Raw genomic sequence first — 25111 nt, forward strand, 5'->3', positions numbered from 1 at the left:
TATGTTCTCCTTAGGAGCCTAAAGTGGCCTCAGGAGATGGGTAGGCAATGGGTGTCCTGACCGCGTTGGTACATGAAGATGCCATATCACAGTCACCCGAGGGAGCTTGCTGGCAAACCCTGGAGAAAGTACTTCGATCTCTGCTTCTTCAGGCCAAAGTACATGGGAGCCTGGCTCCTGGTTAGAGGACTAGTTAATTGGGTCTGACATTAGTCACTGAGGGCAAGAACTCTCCTTTTGGGGAAATGCGAGGAAGGAAAACGAATGAAGGGTGAGTGCCCAGCCACTGCTCAAGTCTCCTGGCTGCTTAGAGATTCTACTTCACTTTTATCTGCTACACCACTGTCTTGGCTCCATTTTCTCCTGACTCACAGGCCCTAAAGCTTTTCTACTTGTGGGACTTGATGCTCCCTCTTCCATATTCAGAGGAAGCAGACAGAGCTCCCAAGGAGAGCTTCTAGAGAGTTCTGAGCTAGAAAGCAAGGGCATACAGCAGAGTCTATCCGGCCTACAACAGTGTTGCTCCTGGCTCTTAGGGAAGGAACAGCAGGGGGAAAGCAGTCAGGAAAACAACCAGCAGAAAACCTCTCTTCTCCAGCTGGACAGATTAACTGTCCAGTGCCGTCCCTGGACAAGTCCAGACAGCACTCTCGGGCCCATAAGGCAGCGAGAATGGAAACATCCAAATGAAGTTTGGATTTTCTACCCAGTGGCATAGGAGTGGCCTGTCCCCCATCACACCCCATCTGGCTGGACTGGGCTTCAATTTGAACACACATTCTCTGCGGCTTTTCTTTAAAAATTCTCCTTCCTCTTCCACCCTGTACCCTAAGTCTGACAGCCACAGTAATGCCAGGGGTAGGACACACCTACCTCCCCCCTCTAACCGCACATCCCCCAGTGTGTTCTGGGGTGACTCATGAAGGCTCAGGCTTCCTTGGAAAGAGGAAGACTGCAGGAGCAGCCCAGGCTGACCCCAGCTCCTTCGACACACCTCTTCCGCACTCCCCACCCCCACGCTGCCCCCACACAGACAGAACTCCCAGTAGACTGGAGCTTTCAGTTTGAAAACCAGGGGTTATTTTTAGCTATGTCCTGAGGCCGGTAGCAGGACGTGAATTCCTCAAGAGAAGCTGTGGAGAGGAAATAACAGAAGCTCTAAATTCTCCAGTGGGGCAGGGAACTGGCTCTGGGGAGGAGAGCTCCCCACACCAATGGTGGGACTCAGTGGAGCCGGGAGGATGACCATTCTAATGGTTGTCCTTCTGAACGCGGTGTTCTACATGCCTGAGATGCACCGTGTGAAGTTTACAGACAGTGCATGCCAGCCATCTCCACAGTGTTGGACTTGAGGATGGAGGAAGGGGGCTGTGATAGCAGAGAGAAGACAAAAGGGCCTAGTGTGACGTAAACCCCGAACATCTCGCCTCCCTGCCCAGCACTCTCCAGTTTGAAGAATAAGAACATTTTGTTATTAGGGAAAATTAGGAAACAGTGAATGTGGGCAAGTCAGTGGGGGTAATTCCAAGGCCTATCCTTTGGGCTGTCATGAGAATAAATGAGATAATGCATCGAAACTTCTTAGCATGGTGCTGGTCTCTCCAGGAGACCCCATTTCATGAAGCCTGCCAGAGCTCCTGACTTTTTATTTGGGGGGGGGGTATTTTCTTCCTTTCCCTGAGCACAGACACAGCAGGTGGACTTTTGACCTCCAGCCCTAACCTGATGAAGAATTCTGCTTGGGAAGTATGTGGCAGGAAAAGGCAATTGTCCAGGAAATAGTTCCACAGTGATCTGCTCTGTTTTATCCCAGTACCAGTCCCAGCACAGCCCTTCTACACGATGCCAGGTGGAGGACAGAGTCCGTGAGAGCTAGAGGGTATCAGGATAGGCTCCCCCCTCTGACACTTGTGAATGTGATCTTGTTTGGAAATAGGAACTTTACAGATGAAGTTAAGATGAAGTCTCATTGGATGAGAGAGCAGGTGTTAATTCTAACATGACTGGTGTCTTCACTAAAGACAGAATTGTAGATGCAGAGACTAGATGCACAGGGATAATGCCATGTGAAGATGGAGACCGAGCCTGGAATGATGCATTTACAAATCAAGGATGACCAGCAGCTACCAGAACTGGGAAAGAAGCATGGGCCAGAACTCCCTGGGAGCCCCCAAATGAACCAATCCTGCTAACATCTAGGTTTGGGACTTCCAGGCTGCAGGACTATGAGAGAATAAATCTCTCTTGTTTTAAGCCACCAAGATTTCAGTTGTTTGTTATAGCAGCTCTAGGTAACTAATACAGCTGGTGACTGAAAACTGATCTGCAGGCTGACGGGGCAAGATGAAGGTTATGGGGGGGGGGGTTGGTAGGAAGCCCTGGGTTCAAGTTCTGCTTTATCACTCATAAATTGTGGGGCTTTAAGCTGTCTAGCATCTCCTAAGCCCATTTCTCTATTGCATAATAAAGGGTGTTGGTGCTTACCCATCGGTAAGATTCCTTCTTTCATATTAAATGATACCCTGAGACTTGATACCTTCAGTTCTTGGACTCCGTGACTCCTACAGTAACTGAGTCCCTTCATCCTATGAAGTGAGGCCAGACGTTCTGACAGACTAGCACAGCTGGGCTGTTTCCCTCTCACCCACCAATCAGCATCTGTTCTGGGACACCCTGCTCCTGGGGAGCTGCCAAGCAATTTCACTCCCCGGGGCTCAGGAATCACCATCTGGGAACAGCTGGCCCTGCTGCTGCAGTCAACGGGAGCCATGGTCCCGAGTACATTTCACTTTGGGAGTGGAGCTTTCATAAGGACAACTGACTTCAATGGCAAGTTTGGAAGCTCTGCTTTTCTATGCCAAGTTTACTATTGCCAAGAATCTACTCCAAAGCCAGACTCAGAAGACAAAGATCAAACCTTGTATGTGAGTTGTCAGGAGCAGAAGGGCCTGTCCCACCATGCCTCTGATGAGGCAGTGTAATGTGAGGGTCAAAAGCGTATACTCTGAACTCCATGGCTGACACTGGTAGGTGCCTTCATGTTGTTTACCAGGACTCACAGCGACCCTTAGATCAACAGATCAGAACCTTGCCCTATCCTGTGCCATCTTCATGGTCTCTACCATGCTTGAGACCATTGTTAACAGTTGCTGAGTCAATTCATCTATCTTATTGAGTTGTCCTCTTTCTCACTTGGATTTAAACAGAAGGTATGGTTGTATGAACTCTATCAAAGTATGCAGCCATTTGGTGATGTTATTACACCACCAGTTTAGTATTGGTACATAAGCTCATAAGATTATTGAACAGACACACACACACACACACACACACACACACACACACACACACACACGTGGGGTTTGTGTTAGTACGTACCTCATAGGATTATTGAATAAATATGTTAAGTGCCTGGTGCATTTTAAGTGTTCATGATGACTTTGTCTTTATTCTTAGCTATTTATCTGTTGATGTGTCCAGCTCCTTACCACTCACTCTGACTTAGATTAAACTCCATGATGTGCCTTGAAGCGAATTTCCCACCCTCAATCTGGCAGACTCCGCCTACCCTAATTCTCTGCTATTGTCAACCTCAGAAGTTTTCCTTTAATAGCAATGCCTCCGTTCTTTCTGTCACATCTCTATCTGGTTGACAAAGTTACATAATTGCAGACATCCTCAAGAGCACAAACTTGCCTCATCTCTGTTCTTTGACAGATTTCCTTCCCCCACCCCCACTTTTACCCCACCTCAAACTAAGGTATTCTGCTCTGGGACCCTGATTGTGCCACAGCTTTCTAGGACATCTCATCCTGAGCACTCCAGGTGCCAACGAGAGGCTATGTTTGCCTCTTTGGGAAGCATGTGCCTCTAAATATTTTATTTGGATGGTTTGATGACACTCTCTCTGATCAGGATTCAGAAGGCAGGTGTTGGTGACAGCCAATGAAGGCAACTAATACCTTCCCCGTCAGCTGCCAGAGATGGGAGTGACAAAGCAGGGAGACAGGGACAACCCAGCATTTCCAGTTCAATTTGAGAGTGGGTTCTCTCCTCCCTCCTGTCCTGCCCTTTCCCCAGAGATCCAGGGACACATGTCTCTGGCATTTTTTATTCTCCCTTATCACAAAAAGGAACTGGGAGTAAGAAGCTAGAGGGAGGATATGACTTCTTTCCCCACATGGAGTCAAAGTTCATGTTGGCCTCACCACCATCCCTAGCTCCATTTTCAGTCATCACTGACACTCCCACCACCTGGCAGTACCAGGACTACCCACAGCACTGTCGCTTCCATGGGAATTTTCAAAACAATGGTCATGAATGGTCTCTGTTCTTGCTACCGCACCTAGCAGGCAACACGCATCCAGGACTCTAAGGAGCCAGATGGTGATGGAGGAAAGAGAAGTGGAACAACAAAGGCTGTGAAGTCAGAGAAAGACTCACCTCTCTCCTTCTCTCGCAGCACAGAGACATCCCATCTTTCCTCCAACTCTCCTTTCTAATTCTTTCTCTCTCATTGATGTTGAGACCAAACCTGCTCACAGTCCTGCAGGTTTCTGCGGCTGTAAACCTCACAAACGGAGATTGTGCATATTTTTCCTACACAGCCGCTGGTGGATTCAAACTTCCAGAGAGGAACCAATCACCTTTGGGCTAGCAGCCCTGTTCCCTTGGACTACACTTACCAGAGCTTCCTGTCGTTGTTGTGTACCATCAAGTCAGAACCAACCCACAGCTGACCCTCTAGGGTTCTCAAAGGCAGTAAATGATAGGGAAAGAGACTGCCCATCTTTCTCCTGTGGAGCAGCTGGTGGGTTTGAACTGAGTGCCTTTGTGATTGCAGTGCAGCGTTTTACTCCTAGGCCACCAGAGCTCCCTATATGCTCTAATCAGTCACACCTTGTTTGTTGTTGCTGTGTGCTGTCGAGTCAGAACTGAAGCATGGCTGACATTTCAGCGGGTTTTCAAAGGCAGTTAATCATAGAGGAGATTGTTCACCCTTCTCCACAGAGCAACTAGTGTATTTGAACCCCCCGCCTTTGCGGTTGCAGCACAGCTTCTTGCCACTAGTCAACCAGAGTTCCCTTAGTAACACCTTAGAAGTAGAATTTTAGGGTTAATGCTGAAGGTGATTTAAGATTATTCAAATCTATTACCTTTTAAAAAAATGTCAATAAATAAATTAAAACCCAGACAAAAATCAATATCTAAAATGCTCCAAAATGAGTTAGGAATGGGCTGTAATAGGACCCAGGTCCAGGGCTAAAAAGCTGGTTTTTTTTTAACACACATACTGACTCAGTCATAGGCAAAAAGGCCCCGGGTGTTGGTTATGATTTTCTTTGAAGATGTGCTGTTAAGGTGAAGAAGGTCTTGTGCCCCAAAGGGTACACAGGAGACTTGACTGGGGGCCTGGACAAGGAATTGATGCCCAAGGAAGATGCAAGGAGATAGGGATAAAGGAGCAGAGAGCATGACAGTCACACTGGAATGGCTTCCTTGTTACCTGCTCAGGAAAGTGCCAGCACTGTGGCTTGGGGGCTGTGGTGTCCTACGCCACCTCTTGTTGTCCATAGACAGCTTTGCATACAATTCAGATTTCATCTAAGCCCAGGAAACTTTTCCTTCAAAGAGACAGCACTGCAACAGCAGTGACTGAAGCTAGATATTAAGAAGGACATCCTATCAAGAAGCAATCCCTGAAAGAGATTATGGGATTTTTCAGACACTGAATCTTTCAAAACTGAGACCATTTGACACCGAGTTGACTCTGACTCACAGTGACCCAGTGTGTGTCAGAGAGTTTCTGTGCAGTGGCTGATTTGACCACCAGCCCTCACTGCCAAAGTGCCTCTGGGTCGACATGAACTTCCCACCTTTTGATTAGCAGCCGGGCACTTCATTGTTTGCACCATCTTAAGAATGAGTTTGAGAAGAAGTTTACCCAGAGGCAAGGGGTGGATCCAGATGACCTACCTCAGAAGCTCCTTAGGCGGGATGATGCCTGTGAATTAAGCAAGTCCAGGTGGGCAAAACGTCTGCACGTGAGACCCTGAGGGCCCTGCGGGTGGAAGGGGACTGAAGTACCTGTCTCGGTCACTCGAGCAGTTGTACGTGCAAACATTCCCAGCGTAATTCTGTCTTACACTGACCTCAGAGGTAGTCTGAGCACGTCGGGCAGCGCAAGGTGAACAAGAGGGCGAACGCAAAGGCCCCGGGTAATGCCGGCAGCTGAAAGGCCTCAATTAGAGTGAAAGGAGTTATCTGGTATTTAAATAATTATTAGATTGAAGGAATAATCATGGGTTTGAGCTGATTTTCTCCCCACTGTCACCCTGATGGCGTCTATAATATTATTATTCCAATGCCCAGGATTCTCATTGAGAGGAAACCAAGAGAGAGAGGAGGGAGTGGAGATGAGGTGAGGCACAGGGGTGGGGAGAGAGACTCATTTAATCTCCACGTGACATGGGCTGCAGGAGGTATGAGGAGGATTAGTCTTTTTCTTATTTCAGCTGTCACTCATGCACAGACTCCAAGATTGTTATTAGCGTATTTTATGCACACGATTTAAAAGGAAAGGGGGGAGGATGGGGAGGGGGAGGAGGAGGAAGAGCAGGGAGAGGGGAGGGGGAACACTTTCTGCGGAAAATAACAGGACCAAAGGAACAATTAGATGTCACTGCTAAACCAGCTGTGTTTGCTTCTTAACCAAATCTCATTTCCCGCCCCAGACTCAGTGCTGTTCCATGGAACTAAGTAGATGTGATAAGCGGAGAAAACACTGAAATTGTCAGGGATTCCATCGCACTGGGATCCACAATCAACGCCCCTGGCAGCAACAGTTAGGAAATCGAACAACGAATCTCTTTAAATGCCTCACACTTTTAATTGACGACGGTGTTTAGAAACATGTGCCGGACGGCTATAGCCGTTATTTGCGGTAACGTCTTAAAGAACCTTTTAGAGGGCACTGACTGAAAGAGAAGCCCTGGTGGCCCAGTGGTAAGGAGCTACTCTGACAACCCGAAGGTGTGGGGCACAAATCCACTGAAAGAGGGTCAAAGGGACCTTCTGAAATAGCTGCAATGGGCCTTGTCTTAATCTATCCACATATAGATAGATACATATGGGGATGTATCTACGTACAAAACCTCATCAAGTTGTATGCTTCAGTTTTGTATCAGAAGTCACATTGTGATTTCAACAGTTCAACATTTTTCATGAAAAGAAAATGAAACAATAAAAGGCTAAAAGGCAAAGATGAGCTGTGCCGGACATGATATTTTCAGTGTCCTTACAAGCATGAGAGCTGGACAATGAATACGGAAGACTGAAGAAAGTGATTTTGAATTACTGTGTTGGTAAAAAATATTGAATAAACTATGGACTGCCAGGAGAAGAGGGAAAAGAAAAAATATGTCTTGGAAAAACAGCCAGAATGCTTCTTAGAGGCAAGGATGGTGAGACTTGTTTCCACGGACTTCAGACAGGTCATCGTGACAATTCAGTCCCTAGAGATCACGCTTGGTAGAGCAGAGAGTCAGTGAAAAAGAGGAAGACTCTCAATGACATGGACTGACACAGTGGCCACATCAATGGGCAGAAATAGGAATGACTTTAAGGATGGTGCCGGATTGAGCCCTGTTTGTTTTGCTGTATGGAAGAAGACTGGTGGCTCTGTGGTAGAATTCTCACCTCTCAGGTAAGATGTTTGATTCCCCAGGCAATGCACTCTCTAGGATCCCTTTGAGCTCTGATGCCTTAGTGGGTAATGTTGTACTGCCAACCCCAAGGCAGGTGATATGAATCCACCAGCTACTCCATGGGAGAGATATGGGCAATCTTCTCCCATGCAATTTACAGTCTCTGCAAGCTCGCTGAGGCTCAGCTGTGCATTGATTGGTTCTTACTCAATGGCACATAACAACACAATGAGTTAGAATGAACTTGTCAGTACCTAACAACCCATACCTTTCCTAGACCAGTGAAGGAGAAGGAAGAGAAAGAGTAGAGGAAATATAAACCTCTGCTTCAGTGACGTCAATAGAGTTGATGGTTGACGTCATTCATTGTCATCATGGAACACTCCCATGAACCTCCCCCAAACCAGACTGTATGGGATATTTAGTAATGTTTATTACCAACTTTAAGCATAGAATAATATGTGATGTAAGGGAGCTCTGGTGGCCTAGTGGCAAGAAGCTGCACCACAATCCCAGAGGTAAGTGGTTCAAATCCACCAGATGCTCTGCTGGAGAAGGGGGAGCAATCTTCTCCTGAACCAGTCAGATCTGATTTGATGGTACACACATACAAATAAAAAAAATTTTTAAAAAGAATAATATAGTTATAAATTGCTTAAAAATAAGATTTCTTAGTTATATGAATACTATCAACAAAATTGCTTTGTAAAATCTCCATTGAATTATTAGGTACAGCATTGCCAGTAAATGAATGGAAGCTTTGTTTTATTCTTCCTCTTTTTCTTTAATTATTATTTCATTCTAAAAGACTTTAGTGAATATGTTGTTGTTGAGATACATGTGATTCATAGATACCCTGTGTACAACAGCTCTGAAGCCTACCCTGTCCTGAGCCAGTCTCACTGACTCCGATATACCTACCCTCTTATCCCAGTTACTGTGTCAATCCATCTCATCTGGGGTCTACCTCTCTTACGCTTTCCCTCCACCCTTCTGAGCATGAAGTCCTTTTCCAAGTACCGGCCTCTCTTGGCCATGTGTCCAAAGTATGTGAGATGGAGCTTCAAAATCCTAGCCTCCAAGTAGAAACCTGGTCTCACCCTCTCCAAGACAGACCTATTTTTTTTCTTGTTAGTGATATGTTGTTTTTGTTGTTGTTAGGTGCTTTCAAATTGTAGAAAACTCATAGCGACTCTATGAACAAAAGATCTGAGCACTGTTCATAGGGTTTCCGGAGGCAAACCATTTCAGACGTGGATGCCCCAAGCTAATTTTAATCAGGAAGCTCCACCAAACACTGTCCACCATGGGTGACCATTATAGAATTTGAGGCATCATTGTCACGGTGTTCAGCATCACAGCAACCAAGAGTTACCTGTTTGACAAAAAAAACAATTTAAACCAGCCCTGAGGGCCACAGATTAAAATTACCCACCTTGGGCTTGGTAGCATAACTTTCTGTTCACTGGGCCAATGTAGCTCTCTCTATGTTGTCGTTGTCATTGTTGTTAGGGGCTATCGAGTCGTAGACGACTCATAATGTCTATGAATGAAAGACCTGAACACTGTTCATAGTTTCCAGAGGCTGTTAGTGGGATAGGTTCACAAGTACTTTCATCACAAAAAAGGTAGCTAAAAAAACAGAAAAGATGACAATACTAACTCAAGAACTCAATCCACACTGTCTAGTTGATTCTGACTTCCTGTAACCCTCACGGAGTTTCTGGGGTCATCAGACGTTGTGGGAGGAGACTGATCATCTTTGTCCTGAGGAGCTATGGGTGGATTTGAGCCACCTGAATCTCACAACCTTTGTGTGAGCACTGAAATCCTTTACCGACTACGCAGTGTGTAGATAAAACCACATGATTCAAAGCACAATGGTAATTAGGTAATAAAAGACAGCTCCAGTGGGAGTGTATTAGAAGGCTCAAAAGTAAATGAGCCTTGAGTTTTAGCCTAGTAAATATAGTGCTACATGTGAGCTGGGCTTAGGAAAAATGCTTCTGTTGTTCTACCTGTAGGGATATTTTTCTACAAGAGAATAAAGTTCTGCTGAAACATTACACACAAACTTCACAGTCAATCTGGTGTCATTCTCTGCAGGTGGCAATACTCTTGGTCCTTCCTGAGAAGGCACTGTGTGTTAGAACAACTCGGGACAATTTCCACTCTCACTATGAGAAGATGGAGCTCCTGTTTATCTTTCCTCAGGTGATGTAAACCAGATCCAGCCCTGATGGTCTAATGGTAAGAAGCTGTGCTGCAACCCTGGAGGCACTTGGTTCGAATCCACCAGCTGTTCTTCAGGACGAGGCTGGGCAAGCTCCTCCTGTGAGATTTGCTGACTCTGAAAACCTGCTGGAGAGTCAGCTATGAGTCCGTTCTGACTCGATGTTACACCACCACCACAACAACAACAGGTGCTAGTAACTAAAGAGTAAGAGAAAGAAATGATGGGAGGCCCCAAAGCCCTGATGAGCAGTAAGGGAGGACTCCCCCTGCAAGGTGGTGTGTGCCCTGAAGAGCTGTGAACTGAAAGTCTGCAGTGATTTCCTCTCTGGCAAAGGAAGAGGTGAAGCTGGAGTCCCACCCATAGGCCTGGTAGTAATGGGCTCTGTGCCTCTCAGATGGCAGGAGTGAGCAGAGGCTCAGTGGCAGGGCACAGAAGAGGGGCTGAGTCCTAGCAAGAAGGGCAGGGCGGCAGAAAGGAATAATGCGCTTTAACTTCTGGGCACAGAAATGGTTCCTTATAAGAAAAGATGTGTGTGTGTGTGTGTGTGTGTGTGTGTGTGCGCGCGCGCGTGCGCACACGAGCACGCGCACGTGCATGCACACACATGCATGTGCATGGGTGTGCAAATGCAGGTGCATGGGTGTGTATGCCTACTCATGCAGGTTTTTAGGAAGGAGCAGAACACAAGTAGACATAGGCTAAAAAGCTTAGAGATGCAGACTTCGTAATATTTCTATGACGATGGAGGCAGTAAAAGATATCATAATTTGTAAGGAGTTTCACTACTAACCCGAAGGCAGAGCCTCTCTAGGGGTTTAAATCCATCAGAGACTCAGTGTCAACTGAGGCAACCTTGTCCTGTGGGATTTACAGCCTCAGAAAATGCCCTGGAGGGTCAGCTATGAGTCTGTTCTGACTTGACAGCAGTGGGTCTGAGTTCATCTCGCAGCTATCAGGGTCCAGAGAGACCTGCTCTTTCCCAGCTGTATCACCAATTCACGTCATTGTTGTGGAGGCAGAACCAACTCACAGCTGACCCTCCAGCAGGTTTTCAGAGGCTGTAAACTGTGTAGGAGGAACGAACTGTCCATCTCTCTCCCATGGAACGTCAGGTGGATTTGAACGGCGTACCTTTGGGTTGGCAGCACAGCTCCTTATCCATCATTGTTGCTGGGTACCATCAAGCCAGAACCGACCCATAGCTGACCCTCTAATGGGTTTTAAAAGCATGAGAGGAGATTACATGTCTTTATCCCATGGAGCAGCTGGTGGAGTCAAACTGTGTACCTTTACATTGGCAGTGCAATTCTTTACCACTAAACCATTAGGAGATTAGAATTAGGACCTGCTGATTGCTCCCCCTCTCTGGGTGTTTTTGGGGTTTTTTTTACAGTGTTTCTCGTCCTTCTGCCTCCTTTCACCCCTTCTTCCTCTGTTCCTGTTCAGTGGAGTTAAAACGGCACTTGCCAGAACAAGAGAACACGAGCAGCTCTTTTCTCACTCCCAGGAAGCAGTTTCCCTCCATCCCACCGCAACTCCTCCTCAGTCTTGCCTGGGATCACTGCAGTTCAAGCCAGGGAGGGTTCTCTGTTGTTTTTCTTCCCAGGTCTCCCCAGTGGGCTCAGACCAAGCCCTGGAAACCCCACCAGCTCTCCCAGGGCCTTAGCAAAACACACAGTGTTTGTCCTCTCCCCTCACAGGCTATAAAAGTTAGGAGTTGTCTCCCTGAATTATGAAGGGCTCCAAAGACGTGCACTCATTCGAGAGGTTGGGGAGGAGGGCTCTGCTTCTTTCTGGGGCACTGACTGGGCCAGCTTTGCAAAGTCAAAACAAGATTCATTACTCGGGGGCCAGGAGCAGAGAGATACACCGCCTGACCCTGTAGACCTGTCCCATATGTCATGGGCCTGTCAGAAATCTCCCAGAATTCCCTTTATTATCTAAAGGTCGCCACCCGGGCAGGGCTGAGAGCCGCATGGTATAAACTAAACTACAAGAGCAATCAATTTCAAGCAGCTGCCTTCTCCACAGGCCCCAGCCCCTACTCCCTCCGCTTCTACTCTATTCGACCCCCCTTTGAGGGAGGACAGGGAGGAGACCAACCACCTCACCCCAGAGGTCAGAGAATTTCTTCAAATAATCGGGACTCTGAGGCCATGAGAGCCCGCCCTGGGAGCACACAGACCCTCCCTCCTGGCATGAAACAGGCCAAGAAAGGTCACTCCCCCCTCTCCCTTAATTTTAAGCAGGACCCCATTTAAACCATCTTGGTAGTTTAAGGAGCTGTTCTGGTTGGCATTATGGGATTAAAGTTCTGGAGACGGAATTCTTAGGTACCTTTCAAAAGCAGGAAAAGGCACGACAGCAGGGATATGGCTTTGCTAAGTCAAGGCAAGGTTCATGCTCGGGGCTCCCATCCCTCAGGGCCAGTGAGTAGCTCCTATTAATATTATTTATTAAGCACTGGCTGCTTGGCTGACACTATGCAGGATGCTTTATATGTGCTACTGATAATTTTGTGGTTACCTTGCAGGGTAGGTATTATCCACAGACTAAGAAACAAGGCTCAAGAAGGTTGAGTAGCCCGGCTCTTGTCTTTCAGCTCTAGAGAAAGCACTGTGTCCATACCTTCCCCGCTAGTCTACATTACCTAGATTTTAATAATTCATTTTTAGCTAAGCCCTCTTATCATTGGTCTGGGAAAACTCCCTGGAATATTAAGTAGGACTTGGCGAGGACTTTCTTTTAAAGGTCAAGCGTGTAGCTCTACTGCCCTATTTCTTTCTTTCTTGAGCTGATCTCTATTTTGGTCATGGTGCAGCATGAACGGCAGCGGTGGCACAGGTGGTCACTTGGTTATCTGTTCCAAGGTCTTGGTGAGTTTTGTGGCAAGAGATTTGCTATGTGGCTGATACCTCTCAAAGCAAATGCAAATATTCTTTCCAAGAAGTCTGAAATATCTTCTGCTTTCTTGCCCTTCCCTTAATTGAATGAGGAAGAGCCAGGGGTGCGCTGAGGTTGCAGTGGGGCGGCAGAGCAGGCAGGGGACAGGGTTAACAACTGCCACACTAATTTGTAAAGGAAATCCTAGAACACACCAATTGCCGGCAAGTGAATTTTGACTCATAGCAAAACTCCCAGGGAGCCCTGGTGGCGTAGTGCATACGGAGCTGCACCTCTTAACCCAAAGCCTGAGCCTCTCTGGTGGTTCGAATCCACCAGCAACTCCAGAGATGAAAGATGGGCAATCTCCTCCCATGTGATCTATAGCCTCCGAGACTGAGTAAAGGACCAGTTATAAGTTGATTCCAACTCAAGGGTGATGCTTAGCAATAGCAGAGGACAGAGTGGAAGAAGTGCTCCAGAGATTTTCCCAAGGCTTAAATCTTTATGAAAGCAGATGTCTCTCTCTTGTGGAGTGGCTGGTGGGTTAGAACAACTGATGCCCAGCAGGACACTTTAACTTCTGTGCCACCAGGGCTCCTAAAAGATGAATGTCTTCAAAAAAGAGTGCCATAATGCCAATCCACGGGAGGGGGGGGGAGGCAGGTGGGTTGTGAGAATGTCACAGAGCACTAGACGCTCATTACGTCTCTCAGTGAACTGGGCCTTAAACCCTACTTATTCTCTCCTCTGAAGCTGTCCACCTCTTTTTCCTCTGGAAGAAAAATTTTAATGGCTCCCAGGAGTCTGGGTGAGAACTCTTCCTGCTTTCTCTTGCAGACCTCTCTTCCTCTCCTTTCTGCCCTCAGTGGCCTGGAAGGTCAGCTGACACAGCCTAGGGACAAGGAGCACGCCTGACTCCTGCTGCTTCACCCCCCTCACAACCCACCCCTATGGTAACAGGGAGAGCAGCCGTTTGAGTCAGACCAAGATGCATGTTTTAATACTGTCCATATCCAGAAGCCAGGGTTCCACAAAATTCAAAACAAGAGAGGCCCTTTCACCAGGAACTCAGTTGTGACCTTCTCAAAAATGCTCCAGTTAACATGGTCACTTATGTCACCACCCAGGCCTTTGGCTGTGAGGGGCGCTGGTGGGATTCACAAGAAGTTAAGATTCAGCTGGAAACCTCCTTAGGATGTGTTCACATAGCTTCATGTCCTGTGCTCAGACTCAGACCCTGTCTAAGGGCCAGGCATGTGGCCAAGCGCAACATCCACCATGGAAACCTTCTGCGGTTCCTAAATGCCACCCAGGTAAAAGCTTAACTGCAACACACCCAAGTTGAAGCCCGCCACATGTGGGCTGTGCTGTCTTTCTCTAGCTTTGCAGCCACATCTCTCAAAATGGCTTTGTGCCCAGTAAACTGGTTTGTTTATTGAGTCATCTAAACACTCTGCCCAGTTCTGCCTTTGCAGTCCTCTCTCCTTAGAAGGCCTGTCTCCACTTTCTCCTCTGTGCTTCTTCCCAAGCCTCACAAAGCCTCCAGCATAGCTCCCCATGCCCAACTCGAGTCTCTCCTCTCCTGCAAACTGCTGCCTGCTCGCTTGCGAGGCATTTTCTAACACCACACCGCAGTACAGGCTTGACGCTCTTTTATGTGACTATGCCCCACTTTCCCACTGAATTAGGGACTCTCTGAAGGCTGGAACAATGCCTCATGTGCTCTCCACTCCTCCCTGCAGGGTGAGCAAGCTGATGCTCATTCAGTAAAGTGTTAGGTCCAAATCATGGTGAGCAGGTTTTAGAGGCAGGCGGGTACTCATTTGCTGTTCGCCAGTTGACAAAGCCCCTGCTTGGCTCCAACTCACAGTGACCCCTTGTCCAGCACAGAGAGATGCTGCCTAATCCTGCATCACCTGCCTGATTATCCTCTCAGCTCACAGCAATCCTGAAATTCCTCAGGCTGTAAATCTTAAGGGGAGGAGACGACACCTTCTTTCTCCAAAGAAGGAGCTCGCAGGTGAGTTCAACTCCTAACCTTCTGGTCAGAAGCTAAATGCTCTTGTCCACTGCTGTCATTGGCTAGCATTACACTGGGGGTGGTAGCCTATTGTGGTCTCAATGGCTCATATTGAAAGGAGATTTCCAGGCCTTTCTTTCTAGTCTGTCTTCGTCTAGAAGTTCTACTGAAGCCTACTTAACACTGGTGATGCTGCTACTTTTTCAAAACTAGGTGGCCTCACTACCAGCATGACAGCATTATGCAAAGCAGCACAGCTGGACAGACTGACAGGCAGGTGGTGGTTTGCTCTGCTGTTGTTGTTGTGTACCTTCGAGGCACAACTGACCCATAGCTGACTCTCCAGTAGGTTTTTAGAAGAGAGGAGGAGATTGGGAGGAGCTTGCCCATTATTTTAATTAACATACTTGGCTCAGAGGGAGCTCTGGTGGCTTAGTGGTAAGAAAAGGCACTGTAATCCCAAAGACAAGCAGTTCAAATCCACCAGCTGCTCCGTGGGAGAAAGACAGGCAACCTCCTCCCATTAGATTTACTGCCTCTGAAAACCTATTGGAGGTTCAGTTATGGGTTGGTTCTGACTGGACGGTACACAACAACAACAACAACAACAACTTGGCTCAGAGATTTGTGATAATTGAATTCTTCTTGAGGTTGTAAAGATGGAAATGAATCATTTGATGAGAATCCTAGCTGTTTTTCTTGAATCCCCTGAGGAAAGTGCAGATATCATTGGCTGGGTAGATATAGTCCAAGGCCAGCCAGAATAGTCTGAATGTGAGCGATTACATAAGGTTTTTTGTTTTATTTTGTTTTTAGGTAATATTTTTAAGGTAATGAAGTCATATCCTTGTAGAGTGTGTCTTGAGCTAATCATTTTCAGGACTGAAAGGGAACTGTTCGGCCACAAAGAAAAGCAAGCACAACGGAGCAAAAGTAGGTGGTACATGGCGAGCTCTGAGGAAGGGGGAACAAACGTGCGCGAAAGAGAATTTCTCCCCGTAGAAAGCAGAGTCGTTCTTTGGAGCCAGGGCCCTGAATTTGGATTTCTGGTTCAATTTCTGTTTAAGTCACCCACTGGTGGCCTTTGTGCAGCATTAGAGCATTCAGACCCCACTATGGTGGACCTTGAAGGTGAGGTTGGGAGCTCTGTGAACAGATGGAAGCTCAGGCCTCACTCTCAGACTTCCTGCTTCCATGGCCTTGACTTCTGTTTATTTTAACCTTCTGGACTCAGTTTCCTCCTCTGGAAAATGATACCTCACAGGCTTGTTGTGAGAATCAATGAGACAAAGGATGTGACACTGTTTTGTAAACTCAGCAGCTCTGAATAAACACCAGGGACTCCTGTTTCTGTTGTTGGAGAAACATTGCACAAGGGCGCTATCTCCTTGGCAGCATGGCACCCCTAATGTGCTGGCTACAAACACGGAACTGCTGAGTTTCAGTCACACTCCCTGCTTGCTACAGAGTCAATGCTAACTCACGTGACTCCAGGCGTGTCAGAGGAGAGCTGTGTGACTTTCTGGAAATGGATCACCAGGTTTGTCTTCTGAGGCACCTCTGGGTGGACTCAAACCTGCAACCTTTTCATTAGTAGTCACTGACTGCACAATCCAGGGATCCCTTAGTGCGGGTAAAGGGGTTTCCCACTCCTGAGACCCAGGCTTTTCTGAAGGAACCAGGTTTAGTAGCTCCACCTTCTCCCTTATTAACCTGAGGCTTTTAACAGCCCTTCTGACCAGCACTTTTCAATCTCACTCTGTCCAAGCCAGTCCTCCCACCTCCCCTCACTGACCGTAGGTGATCTGTGGGCCATATGTGCTCTTGGCAGCCTTGTGGTAAAAAGCTGCACTCTAATCCCCAAAGCACATAGTTCGAATCTACCAGCTGCTCTGCAGGAGGATGGGCAATTTCTTCCTGTGTGACTTACTGCCTCTGAAAAACCCGTTGGAGAACCAGCTATGAGTCAGTTCCAACTTGATGGCTCACAGCAACAAAAAACCCTCCAAGCCCTAGTGGCAGAAACTCAAACATAAAACTCAAACTCATTGCTGTGGAGTCAGAACAAAGATACCAAGGACCCTGCAGTGGGTTTTGGAGGCTGTGAATGGAATGGGAGGAGACTGCTCTACAAAGCCACAGACGATTCAAATCATCAGAGAGGTGATGGGAGTTAGCGTCCCATCTCCCTGCAGACTGGGACAAGGGGAGTGTAAAGGAGGAAGAGAAAGACTGATACTAAAAAGGAAGAGAAGATGAGGAGGAGATGGTGAGGTGACACCCCCACGTGTCTGGAGAGCCACGTTCTTTGGGTTCTCCTGACCCATGGCCTGTCCCAGCACATAGGATGAAGTTCCTCACTCTTCCTTGTCTTTCCCTGCCTCTTCTCTCCGGTGCTTTTCTGATCTGGTAGCCCTGAAATAAAAAGCTACAACTTCCTTTCTATGAAGAAGCTTCTTAAAGCAGGGGATGTCACTGCCTTGTACGTTTCCACCTTCAGTTTCTATTCTTTTTCTCTCTTTGAGACTTCCAGCCCCAGCAGAAAAGATCCTGGCTGTCAAGCAGGCTCTTTTCAGTACCAGGCACGTTTGCACCCAACCACGCAGGCGTGGGACGGAAGGGGCACAGGGAGACTGGAGGGAGGGGGGCTGTGCCAAGATACCTTGAGCAGCATCAGCCCCTCAGTGTGGGGGGGGGTGGTAGGGGAAGCAGCCTTGTGAGGCTCTATCAGCCCGGATGTCTGGGATCCTGGGCCCTCCTCTGAGGGAAAGTGAAGGGCATGCTATCAGGGAGGCTGAGACAGGAGAGGAATGTGCTGCAGGGAGAACAGGGCGCTGTCAGGAGGCACAGGGTGGGAGGACCAGTTGGGAGATGAAAAGAACTCCCTGAGTGAGAATCTGGCCCCTGATGATGAATGGGGTGTGAGAGAGAAGCCTGGAAAAGGGTAAACAGCCAGGAGGGAACCAGGAGGGAAGAGGGAGGGAGAGGTGAGGAGAAAGAATGTGGAGGTCAAGGAGCAAAGAAAACGCTCCTGGAGTGATTGATTCAAGATTCAACATGCTGTACACCGGATGGATGCACGTGTGCGCGCAGACGTGCACGGCCGCACACCGGGGCCCCCATGCCCCAGAGGTGTCAGCAGGCCTGCTTCTCTGCTCGCAGAAAAAGCCCGCTCCCAGCTTCATCCCAGCCCCTCTGGAAGACTTCTGCTGTCCTGTCCGGGGGGCTCCAAGGGACCTCACTGTAACATGAAGGAGCATTTGTGAAGTGCTTCTGAGGGTTATTCCACATTTCAATACACAATCCTATTCATTAGCCCCTTTATGTAAAAACAAGAGGCCGAACAGCAGTAGTGTCACTGTTTCACAGGTGAGAAGACATGAGTGCGTGGAGGTTAAATATTTAGGCTAAGGTAGAGGATGCAGGCAGAGATTCTGGTGGCACAGTGTCTACCCACTGAACTGGTAACCCACAGGTCAATGGTTTGAACCCACTGATGGTTCCACTATGAGTAAAGATCAGCTGATCTGCTCCTGTAGAGACTGAGAGTCTGTGAAACCAAGAGGGAGTTCTGGGTCTACTCTGCCCTAAAGAGTCAACAAAGTGATGTGAAAGTGGGACTTGGCCTAGGGCTCCTGGAGTTAAGTCAGGGGTTTATGTCTGCATGTCACCGTCCCTCTCTGTAGCATGGAGGGAGAGGTGCTACTAACAGACACCTTCAAGGAGTGATGAATCACTCACTGTTGCAATCGTGTCCTGCCTCCTAGGATCATATCCCAGGGATACTGTTCTTATTCTTCCTAGGCAGTGGGGTAGGGAATGTGGAACTAGGGCTCAGAGTTGAGCTCTTAGTGGGCCTCTGGGACAGTGGAGAGGAAAACGCTGGTGTCTGGAAATGCCTGACCATCTCCTGAATGTCATTTGGCTGCAGCCCAGCGCTGGCTGGTGGGAAAGCTGGCTGGGGAGGATGAGGCCTGGGAGCCTGTCCTGGGGCCTGGCACAGGTGGTGGCAGATGGAAAGAGTCCTGAAGCATGAATCTGCAGCACAAGAAGCTGTTGTGCCAAAAGCCTTTCCTTTCCCTGCAACCTGCCTTTGTCTCTGGTGCAGAGAACTGGCTGCCAGCTTCTTTCCTAAAGACTACAACATTCCTACTGTCCCCGCAGCTGGACCACTGTTGCAAGCAGCTCCTACCTGCCTGGATTCCCCCCACACCCTTCCTCTCCTAGCTCTTCTGCCCTGGTCCCTTTACTCTTCAGCTCTCAGCCCTTGCAGCTCACTGATTAATTCAGGGCTGTTTAATAACCCTTCTATTTCGATGAAACAAGCTGTCTTGTTTTCTTTATTTTTAACACTGACTTTCGTTTCTTCGCTAAGCATCTTACTGTCATTTAAATTTCTCTGTCTCCAACCAAGCTGATAATAGACTGGAGTGAGCAGCTGCTTCCGTCCTGTTTATGACAATGATTAGAAGTTAGAGCCATGCAAACAGAGAAGGGACCAAGCCTCAGTTCAGAAAGGCCTGGCCCGCGTGAAGAGGGAGTGCTAATTTTAATGAGATTGGGAGAATTCTGGCTCCAGAGAGACCCTGGCTAAGCCCCCAGCCAGGCACCCACCGACACTCCCAGCCCCAAGGGGTGAAGGGGTGAGAGCCAGTTCTCCCTGGTTCAGAATTTAAGCCCCTCAGCTGGAGGTCATTTTTATTTTTATTATTAACCTGACACTTAAGCTCACTTCTCTCAACAGTCTGTTGTTCCTCCCTTAAACTCAGAACAGCAAAGAGGCAGAGTCAAAGTTGAAGGATCTTCGAGGTGGGGAGCAATGGCAGTTTTTACCTATTGTACTTCTCCTGCTTAATACAGAAAGCCCTTGGGCAGAATCATTGCTTGGATTCCCCAAAGGATGGAAAGCTCATTCCTTTAGCCAAAGGCCCATTTCAGGGTTGGCTGTCCTGGGATTTCACGTTCTCTCTTCTGTCCTCCTGTAATATATGCATTTAATATATATTTATCTGTGTGCATGTCTTAACACTGTGAGCTCCTTGAAAGTCTGGACATCTTGCATTTTTCCCATAAAGCCCAGCACATAGTAGGAGTTCAATAAACGTGTGCTCCGACAAATCAAAGAATGTGCCAGCATCTGTCTCCCTGTGAGTAATTTAACTTTTTTTTCTAGCTGAACTTCTGGTGAAGCCTTCCGCTTAATTCTACCCTTTGCCCGTTCCTGCCCACAGACCAGAAACTGCTACTTCTTCAGGAACCAGTGCCCCAGGGGCTACACAACTGGTAGAAAGTTTGGCCAAGGAAGCCGAGGGTATGCAGTTGAAGCCAATCAGGTGGCCTGGATCAGGTCCTCTGGGTCTGAGTCATCCTCTCATTCCCTCTGGGTCAGCCCTGGCTGCCTGGGAAAACTCACAGGTGCATGGGGCCTCAACCCTGGCTGGCCTGGCACCAGCCCCCCACCCCTGGCCTCCAGCTCCCCTTCAGCCTCCTGAGAGAGGGGAGCTCTGAGTCTTCCAGCCAGCACAGTCTGCAGGCAGCTGCTGGGGTTATTGTCTCACCCTCTTCAAGTTGTGAATGCTGAGTCTATAGAGACCGAAACACAAACAGTGCCCACAGTGCCTCTCAGGCAGGGAGGGGCTGCTTGGCCATGCCAGAGCCATTGACTTTGCAAATAGCCAGGCTTGCTGTGGATGGAGGAAAGCTGTCTGGAACTATTTAAGGGGGAGGAGCTTTTGATGCCATGCTGCCTAGTGCCCTAAGAGGCTGCAGGATGTCCCAGCGGACTGATAGAGGAGGAGGGGTCAGTGGTGCAGGGGAATGCTTCACCACCACGAGGAGAATGGCACGAGGGTGGTCTCTGGGCCCCCGTCGAAGGAACCAGAGACTGGAAAGATTACGTGGGCAGATCAAGAGTGTATGGGGCTGAGCTGCAGCAAGCAAACTGCCTTGAAATCAGAGAGCAGTGAATAGCGACTTGCTGTGTGGCTCGGGGCAATCCACTCACTCAGCCTGGACGTGGGTCTTGCCTCCATTATATGGGTCTGGGTAAAGCTGCTATCAAATATTCAGAAGCACTGCCCAAGTACTCTATGTGAAACACCTATTTCTTTTGTAATTCAAACCTTTTTTAATCACATTAAAGAAAGAAAGGAAGGGAGGGAGAGATGATGAAAATCAAGGCAACTAATCACACCCTTTTCCCAGGCAGGTTCTTGGAAGGAGCTGTGCGGGGAAGGGGCACTTTTTCCTCTCACCGCTGCCTTCTCAGACGCTGCTGTTCCCACAGGTGGACAAGAGTCCTTCTGTTCCAGGGGAGAGGCTTGGGGAGCACTTCGTGGTGCTCCCTGTTATCTTTAGCCCAACTCTGGCCGAGGATCCAGTCCTCAAAGCCGGTGTCCACATGGGCTCTCAGCCCCAGCTCTCTGCACTGTGTCTGCTCCGTCCATGCCCTCGATCTGTCCCTGGATCTCAATCTGCAGAAGCCTTCAGGCCCAACTGCCCTCAGAGAGCCAGCTATTCTTGGGCCCTGCCCCTTCCCCAGCCATGGATGGTGTGACTCCAAGAGCAATTATAGTTTTATGACAGACTCCTTCATCTCGAATTCTGTTTGAGCTGAAGGTGCCAACAACCCAATAGTAGCAAATCCAGGATATGAATTCTAAACTCACAAGTTATATGGTGGCGATGGTCTGTGTAGATGGTCCAGCAATGGGACTGCTACCAGATTCCCTCCCAGTTTACAGTCACCAGTGAACCTTAAGGCAACAATTATATTCTGGCAATGTGGACATTCTTGAAACAAATTTGCATTTGTCTCAGAACATTCCAGACAGAGACAAGCGAGATAAGGAAAATGCCTCTAGCTTGGCCTAAGTCCGGCTCTCAATCGAAAGTAGTTTTCTGTGTCTGCAGCCAGGACCATTTTGCCAACACCCTTCCCATTGTCTCTCCATGTCTGACTCCAGACTTACAGGCCAGTGGAGACATGAAAAGCCACGTACCGGTGGAGAGTGCCATGCTGGTTAAGTGGCAGGAGCCAAGGTTGTGGGTAACCGATTGCCATGGAGTCGATTCTGGATCACTGAGCATCTAGGACCCTATAGAACTGTCGCAGGTAGAGTTACTGATACCTCTTCCCCCCACAGAGCCTGCCACTCCTTATCTCCCCTCTGGTGACCACGGAGCAAATGGAGGGCCAGCCCAGGAAGAGAACCAGGTGTGAAGAGAAGCCTTTTGTTCCCCTGTGTCAGGACCTCCATTCTTTGACATGGGACTTCCTGGCCATCTGTTCCCACCTCTCATGTAGGGCTCAAACCTCCTGCATGAGGGCGGGGTGGCAATGTGGCTTCCTTGGGACTCAGGTAATTTCCCCCAAGTCTCTCACAGCCGGGTTCTCAGGCACTGAAGTGGGGCTTCACACCATGGGGGTCACTCAGAGTGAGGTAGCAGTAGACTTGAATCTTGTTACCTTCTGCTTAAACCCCAGAGGGGTATTTGCCTAACCTGAAAGGTGGTTGTGTGGGCTTTACTTCCACAGAAGAGTGAGCATTCTTATCAGTATGGGCAGCTGGGGTGAGAGTGGGAGGGTCAGGCTTATCAGGGAACTGTGAAATCCTCAGACCTCTCTCTTCTGGAAAACATCACCGTTCTCCTCTGAGCAGAGGCCCAGCAGAGCTCCTCTGACTCAGGAAAAAGGCTGCCATGGGTGGACAAGGAAGAAGCCTGGGCCTTCCTGTCTGCCTTCAGCCTGGGCTCCAGCTCAGAACTCAGCTTCCACAACAAACAGAAAACAGGCTCTCACTTTCAGGTATCCTTATTCCTCAGGAGAAAAAGAAAAATATGCAGCCAAGGGAGCCATCAAGAGAGGTGGAAGGTCAGAGGCCAACGTAATATTTACCCAGCCTAGCCCAAGCCTTTCATTTTTATGAAGCAGGAAACCACTTCAAAGCCACAGCATCCCCTCTTGCCAGTAGGATCTGCCCTGGCCAGGGTGCTGCTCTCCACACATCCCTTCCTCTTCTCGTACACCTTCCACCCTCTGCCGGGAAGTGAGGAGTCAGTGCCTGGTCTTGCCCGCTTCCTGGCCTCCTGCTCATCTTCCCACAATGCAACCCAAGGGTTTCCTGAAACTCTGAGCCTGGGGGTAACAGTGGATTTCTCCTGTTTACTAGGAGAGAGCCCTCCACCAGTCTGGGGGCTACAGTTCCACATCCAAAGCTCTCCATCTGTCCCCAGAGCAGAAAGCAAGAGCTAAGGGTAAGAAGCATCTTACAGACTGGAGTCCAGTAACTTGTAATCATTTGGGAATAAAACTTTCTTCTCTCAGAGATCTAGAAATAGAAATGCATGCCCATTTCCTTCTACGTTGACTTCTCCGCCACCTGCACATCCGTTAGTCTGTTGTGCTGTGGAGGTTTCTTTATTTGCTACAATGCTAGAAGCTATGCAACTAACATTTTAACATCAGGGTCACTTAGTGGGCAGGCGTTAGTGATGCCTCTAGAACAGATGAGGAAGAAAGGCCTGGCAATCTACTTCTGAAAAGTAGTTACCACAGAACATGGACTCACTTGCTCTGGGTACACTGTCAAGGGGGATGGATCCATGAAGGGGGGCCTTGCGTTAGATGAAGCAGGTCAGTGAAGGCATGGGAGGTCCTTGGGTTGGTGGACTTGTGTACATGCTGGCAATTGTGAGGGTGACACCGGACCGGGCAACTTTGCTCCTATGGTGCATCTTATTATCATCAAGTCAGAACTGATCCAGCTGCCTCTCCACTGGTTTTCTGAAGCTATTGACTGCACTGGAGGACACTACCCATCCTTCTCCTGAAGAGGAGCGGCGGCAGGATTCGAACCACCAGAGAGGTATAGCCATTTGGAGAGAAGTGCACCTCCCTGTGGGGTTGCCAAAAGTGGGAATCCAATCAGCCAGTCAAGGTCAAATAACAGCAGCACAGGCCTCGGGAAGCAGACATTGCCCTTGATCAAGACCTCCTGATTTCTCTCAGTCCCAGCACACAGGGCCCCTGCCGCATCTCTGACGGGAATCCCTGCATTCAAATAAAGGGAAAAGCACTGCTTTCCATTATACAAGGATTAGAAAGTTTATAAGTTTAATTGAAATCTACCTCTTGCTAAGCACCTCCCCATCATTCCTCTTTTATCTTCTTTCTGACTTGAACTTTAAAGGCGAGGTGTCCTTCTTGGGAACAAATAAACAGTAGAGGGAGCTGGAGGAGTGGGCCAGCCTCTTCAGTTACTGTGTGGGGTTAAAAAAAAAATCTTCATTTTGTTTCTCAGGTCCCATCTATTTAAAGCGTTCATTCAGATAGAGTGGGTGAGTAAGAGCAGGGCTCTGGACACTTAAATGTGAGTATGGATGACTAATAGTAATATTATTTCCTGATGAGCCACCCTGCCAGCCCTTGGGCACCGGAAAGGGATGTAATTTACATAGAATCCAACACGGAACCTCCTTACCAGTGGGCAAGGGGGAGATCTTGCTCTAGGATATTGACTAATAGAAAACAACCTCTGTGGAATCAGTTTTAAAACCACAGGGGACCATAAGAAGTAGGGGGAAGGCCAGGTGAGCTCTAAGTGGCCACGGGATTGAGGAAGAGCCAGGGTCACTCTTATCGGGGAGCTAAAGATTTCAGGGCCCTCCTAGCCTTTCTCCTGCATATCCACATTCCCCACTGTCTCTGAGGTACATTGGATGGAGCAAATAGTTAAGCACAAAGCTACCAGGCAAAAGATGGGTGGTTCAATTCTAAAGGAGACTAGGAAGACAGGCCTGGCAATCTGCTTTTGAAAGGTCACAGCCTTGAAAACCCTACAGAGAAAAGTTCGACTCTGTATACATGTGGGATTGCCCTGCGTTGGAATAAACCCTATGTCAACTAGTAACAGACACTGGCTTAAAAGCTATTGCTTTGAGGAACTGTTCTGACCTCACTTCCTCTGAGGCTCCATTATCCCATTAATTGCACTTTGACTTATGCTAAATGCATTTGGGGATACTTGCTTTATGCATGCCCTCCCGCTGGCTACTGTAAACTCCTTGAAAGTAGGATCTGTTACTTGTTCATCTTTGTTCTATAAGCGCATGTGGAGTGCACATTTCAACACTCCAAAAGGATCAGTCCTATATGCAACTTGGAGTGGACTCCAATTCCGGGCTGTCAGAGTCTTCCTACTTTACTCAGGGCAAAGGACAAAAACTGTGGGATGCAGCGATTCACATATGAAAAGAAAGACA

General features: G+C 48.3%; 1 protein-coding gene across 1 annotated transcript in view; it reads right to left on the reverse strand.

The window, feature by feature from the left end:
- The window catches only part of PLXNA2 (plexin A2), a 297126-nt gene that overhangs the window by 265378 nt on the left and 6637 nt on the right, over positions 1-25111 (reverse strand). The gene's annotated exons all lie outside the window — the stretch shown is intronic.

This window comes from Elephantulus edwardii, unplaced genomic scaffold, assembly GCF_000299155.1.
Source record: "Elephantulus edwardii isolate Elephantulus edwardi_28Jun2011 unplaced genomic scaffold, EleEdw1.0 scaffold00063, whole genome shotgun sequence".
NCBI classification, from domain to species: Eukaryota; Metazoa; Chordata; class Mammalia; order Macroscelidea; family Macroscelididae; genus Elephantulus; species Elephantulus edwardii.